We start from the raw sequence: 6,079 nt of genomic DNA on the forward strand, positions 1-6,079 counted from the left end.
TGGCTAGTGGTAGAATGGTGGACTTGGAGTCAGGAAACCTGAGTACAAATCCAGCCACAAATCCACATTAATAGCTGTGTGACCCTGGGCAAGTCAATTAACAGCTGTCCACCTCAATTTCCTTGACTATAAAATGGAGATAATAATTGTACTTACTTCAAAGGGCTGTTGTGAGAATGAAATGAGATAATATGTTTAAAGTGTTTTCAAAGTTTAAAGCATTATATAAATGCTAGAAGTTGGTACACATGTCTAGATAAGGGGCACTTATTCAAGAGAACACGGTAGTAGATAGAAGTTCCCAAACATAGCTGGCCCTATTGCTCAGCAGCACCTGTAAAGAGGTAATGTGAGGGGGTGGCTAGGTGGCACGGCGAATAGAGCACTGGCCCTGGAGTCAGGAGGACCTGAGTTCAAATCCAGCCTCAGACACTTGACACACTTTACTAGCCATGTGACCTTGGGCAAGTCACTTAACCCCAATTGCCCTACCCTCTCCCCCCAAAAAAGAGAGGTAATGTGAGGAAGGTCCTCTAGCCTGATTTTGTAGCCAATTTGCTTTTCCTAATACTGAAGTCTCACCAGATCCTCTTGTGCCTTCTCAGTTGACATTTAAATTTTTGTCTTTGATTTGCAGGATTTCAAGGATCTGTGATTTTGTCTGAATGGGAATTCCTCTCACTGATGCAGATAGCAACCCCATACCTACTTAAAAAGAGGGTCTTTGAGAATTGCTGTGGCCAAAGAAATTCATCATTCTGAGGTCAACCTGGACATAAGCCTTTCTGAATTCACTTCTACTGATAGTGGGATCCTAACTCTAAAGCCAGAAGGGGCCTTGGAGGTCATCTGATCCAACCCCTTCATTTACAGATGAAGAAATCATGGCCTGTACACATAAAGTGCCTTGCCCAAAATTATGAAAGTATTAATTAATTAATCTTGGCAAAGCCATGACTTGAAGCTAGGTCCTCTGACTCTAACTCTGGTATTCTCAACAGACAATTTGTAGCAGACCCACACCAAAAACTTTCCCAGTTTAGTAGAATTTCCCAGACCTTGGGTTCCATTGGCATAGCCCCTACTTGTCCAGGGCCACCCCCATGCTGTGATGAAGAAGAAGAGGTTAACAATGGAAGTTGATCATCTGTAACCTTGTATGATTATCTAAATGCCTCACATTCCATGCATGTTCTCATTTTCACCAAGTACAATACAGGCAATGTCAAGATTGCCTGACTTTATTGAACTTCTTGAATTTCTAAAGTAACGTAGATTTTTAATTTTTCACTCACATCCAGCCGGCACCTAATTCATGATTGATGAATGAATGAATGAATGAATGAATGAATGATTCTAGAAGGAACTAAGAATCTCTTGAATAAATGAATGAGTCTAGTATGTGCTTAATTAATGAATGAATCCAACTGAAACTTACTAAATATCTATTGAATGAATTAATTAATCCAGTAGACAATAAGTAAGAATAGAATCAATTAATGAATTGAGTAGATACCACCAAAATGTATTTAATTCTACTTACTGACTAAATGAATGAATCCAGCAGGAGCCCAATAAGTAGCTGCAGAACAAAAGAATGAATGAATTCAGTAGACGACACAAGCCTATTGAATGAATTATTTCATTCGTTCCTTCTCTAGACCTTATTGCGAGGTTGGTCACACATGAAATAAAGGAAATTAAGTAAATGTATTCTAAATTAATGAATTAAAGCAAATACCTTATTAACAAAGACTTTATTGTGATCAGTGTTTTGTAGGTAATAGATTAAACAATTTCCTAAGAATATGGAGAGGGAGAGGAAAAACCCAGATTGACCTCCATTGCAATAGGTTTCCCCAGAGTTAAAGAAGGCCATAAATTCCCCTGGACTCATTTTGATTTGTGAACCCTTCAGGGTTTTCCAGATTCCCCCAGACAACTCAGACAGTGATTCACAGGTCAGAGAAACAGAAATAGTCTGCAGTTCAGTCATACATGGCAAAGACAGGACATGTGGGCCAGACAATGAAGAGGAGCAAAGGAGAAGAGGAGAAATTCAACCCCCAAGAAAACATGAATAAATGAATAGATTTTTAAAACTCTGAAGTTTAACATTGTGTGTTGCTCAGAAGACCACAAAGTGTTTGAATTCCAGCTCTGCTGTGGACTCCGCATGTGACATCAGATCTCAGTTTTCTCACCTGTAAAATGAGGGATTTCAATTAGGTGGCTTCCAAGATCCCTTCCGGCTCTAAATCCATGGTCCCCTCCCTTCCTCTCTGTCCTTAATGACAATCTACAGAACTGAATCAGATGCAGAGTTCTTTTCCACACAGAACATAATTTTGTCATAGACAACAACTGATGATTTATTTTCTGCTTGTAATTTCTAGTTTCTCCTTGATTTCTTATTTCCCAATAAGACACAGAAGCCCATGAAGATCACTTATAAATGGGGAGGGGGAGTAGAGGAGTGTCGAAAATGTCACCCAAATAGCATTAGCACCATTAATGAAGATGAACCGGTGCAATAACTCCCAATGCTAACAAATTTATGCACCTATTTACACGCTGTTAAAGGAAACCACATTGTTGCCCTGGCAACATCTTCATCAATGTACTTGGGTAATCTCAGCATGATCACCATGAAGAGATGCACACCCACCCCAGGAGAGAAAAACAAGCCATAGGAATTTCAGATTGGGGTGGGGGAGCAAAGCTTGGCTTGTAGTGAGATAGAGGCATCCCTAGGAATTTCCTTTCGATTTTGACAGCAAATTTATGGATTCTTAGATTGTTTAAGTACTCGAAATGATCTTGGAAATCCCCCAGTTCCACCTCCTCATTATACAAATTGAGAAACTGAGGCTCAGAGAGGGGAAGCAATTTGACCACTATCATACAGAGAACTGGTGGCAGAGCTGAAATTCCAAAGCAGGTCTTCTGATAACTCCCAGTTTTTTTTTTTTCCTCCAACAAACCACACCATTCTAGACGCTTTTCCAAAGGGCTCAGTGGGAGGTGGGTGAGTAATTGCCAGGCACCGTCTGCTCTGCATAAGGAGTCTCATGGTGAGAATTCAGAAAACATTTATTAAGCCCCTACTATGTATAAGGTACTGTCCTAGGTTCTGGGAGCTGCAAAGACAATAGTAAAAATAAGGAATGTATCCATCTCACTCTGAGGTTTACCAAGGGTCTTGCTCACCACAACCCCTGTGGGTTATTTTAAAGCCAAAAAAAAGGCTGTGATTCAAAGAGAAGAGGTAGTTTGCCCAAGGTCACATGATCAGAAAAGGTTGGATCTGGGACCCAAACACAATTGCAGCAAGCTCTGGATCAAGTGACAAATGCTTCCTACTATTTCTTTCAAGTTCAGTGTAAAATGCCACCTCTTCCAAGAAACCTTCCCCAAACTTTTCATCTGGCATACCATCAATTGGTAATGACTTTTTCTTCCTGGGGACCTCACAGAATACATTGTTTATGCCTTTCTAATGTCCTCATCATATAGAGTATGGGACCTGGAGGCAAGAAGACTTGAGTTCAAATTCAATCTCAGACACTTACTAGCTACACGACCCTGATCAAGTCACTTTTCTGTTATCTATCTCAGTTTTCTCATCTGTAAAATGAGTATAATATCCCCTACCTCACAGAATTAATAACATTGGTAAAGAACTTTGTAAATCTTAAAGTGCTATAAAATTTCTAGCTGTTAGTTGGTAGTATTATTATTTTCTTATCCCTCTACTAAATTAAGCTTTACAAGGACAGAGACCTATGTCGTGTCTTGTCTTTTCTCATTCTCCCATAGAATATAAGCTCCTTGAGGGCAGTGCTGAGTACATTTTTGTCTTTGTATTCCCAGCACTTGACATTTGTTAGGCACTTAATGAATACTTATTGAGTAGTGCAATTCTGTATCTCCTCCTCCCTCCTATCTAGCATAATGTTTTATATAAAAAAGGCAAACAGATGACATTCTTACAGCCCTTTACAGTTTGTGAAGCACTTTATACATTATGCCATGCAATGATACTTACTTTTATCCTCACAAAGCCCCAGGATATATCACCTATAGCTACTGAGAATCATGGTCGCAGAGTGAAAAGAGGGTTCAAATTAAATTGAGAAACTTAGGTTTGAATCTCACCTCCTGCACATACTATCCAAATAATCTTAGACCAGTCCCTAAAATTCCATATCCACAATTTCCTCACCTATAAAATGAGGCCAGAATAATATATGAAGAGGAAACAATACTTCCATTAGGTCTGTACCCCAAGGAGTTCAAAAGAAAAGGGTAAAAGGACCTATTTGTACAAAATGCTTATACAAGCTTTTTGTTGTGGAAAGAAATGGAAATTGAGGGGATATCCATCAATTGAGGAATGGTTGAACAAGTTGTGGCATATTATTCTGATGAAATACTGTTGTGCTATAAAAAAATGACAAGCAGGATGGTTTCCGAAAAACCTGGAAAGACTTACATGAACTGATGCAAAGTGAAGTGAGCTGAACCAGAACACTGTACATAGTAAGAGGAATATTGTAAGATCAACTGTGAATGATTTAGCTCTTCTCAGCAACACAATTATCCAAGACAACTCTAAAAGATTCATGATGAAAAATCCACATTGAGAAAAAGAATTGATGGAATCTGAATTCAGATCAAAGCATACTATTTGTCATTTTCTTTATTTTTTCCTATTTATTTTTTTGTTTGTGTCTTTTTTATGACATGACTAATATGGAAATGTGTTTTTGTATGATTGCCTATGTATAATCTATATCAAATTGCTTACTCTCTCAGGGAAGGGGAGAAAGAGGGAGAGAATATGGAACTCAAAAAATTTTTAAATGAATATTAAAAATTGATTTACATGTAATTGGGAAAAATAAAATATTATTAAGAAAAAATTTTTAAATTGAAATTTCAACCTTGAATTTATTCTCTTACCCTTTGGATCTCAACTAAAATCCCACCCAAGAGATTCTCTTATCTTTTCCACCAAGAATTTCAGCCATGTAGTTCTTAAGGTAGAGATGCACCCCATAGAATGGAGGAACGTTGCCAAACAGCCTGGGTTCTCTATAAGTTCAGGTTTAGGGAGGTGGGACTATAATTCTTGTGAGAATGATGAGTAACAATACTATTAACATGACTTTTATAAAGACAGATAGATCAGCAGGTCACAGAATAGCAAGGCCCATTTGACTAGTGACCAAACTAACTTATAATTTCTCAGGTGAAACTGTTGAAATAGTTATACCTGGAACCAGATGGTAATGCTGAAGTTTACCCACACAATATGCACTTTGTACGTAATTACATATATTCATTGATGCACATGTTAATTGCTGCATATTCAATTTGCTCCCATTTTATTATTATTATTCTCTCATGGTTACATTTATTTGCCTTGCAATAGCACCTTGCATATACTGTATATTTTTTAACTATGTTTGGTATTGTTGCTAGCTAAGTGCACATAATTTCACTATTTTGCATAGCCTACTGGTGTCATTATCAGTTTGTATTTGCTATTTTACATTTTTGTTTGTGTCATATGGATATGCATATACTGCTTAGACATGTACATGCTGTGCATATAATATGTCCTGCATGAAATGTAAATCTGTAAGCACCAGAGCAATATGTAAAGTTGTGCTCTGCAACGTACTGGATCTATTATATACTGTTGATGTATATTTGCTGTGAATGTCACCCTAAGGTGATTACCTGGAATGCTGGGTTAATCATCCCTGTTCTTTCAAATACTGATACAATTTGATGCTTTTGGTACTTCCAGATTTTAAGCAAACCATAGCCAATTTTTCAAGGGGTTACAAAATACCAGGGAGGGATGCAATAGGGAATTGAGAGTTGAATGACCTACTGGGATTTGTAGATCAGAAGAGCAAGAATTCCCTTTTAGCCCTGAAAATTATGTGGTACTATCTTGATCTTTGAGCCACAAGGTGAACTTGAGTCACATGCAGAATTTCTTAAAGGGAGGGAGAGAGGGAGAGGGAGAGGGAGGGAGGGAGGGAGGGAGGGAGGGAGGGAGGGA

At 38.2% G+C, this 6,079-nt stretch overlaps 1 long non-coding RNA gene across 1 annotated transcript in view; it reads right to left on the minus strand.

Annotated features, from left to right (window-relative positions):
• Positions 1 to 1,740: 1,740 nt before the first annotated feature.
• The window catches only part of LOC138146241 (uncharacterized), a 66,801-nt gene continuing 62,462 nt past the window's right edge, over positions 1,741 to 6,079 (minus strand). The window contains exon 3 of the long non-coding RNA XR_011164431.1: positions 1,741 to 2,204. This is a non-coding gene — a long non-coding RNA (uncharacterized lncRNA). The remainder of the gene's footprint in view (positions 2,205 to 6,079) is intronic.

Source organism: Petaurus breviceps, unplaced genomic scaffold (assembly GCF_028583685.1).
Source record: "Petaurus breviceps papuanus isolate PSGF00001 unplaced genomic scaffold, PetGlider_PUasm1.0 90760, whole genome shotgun sequence".
NCBI lineage: Eukaryota > Metazoa > Chordata > Mammalia > Diprotodontia > Petauridae > Petaurus > Petaurus breviceps.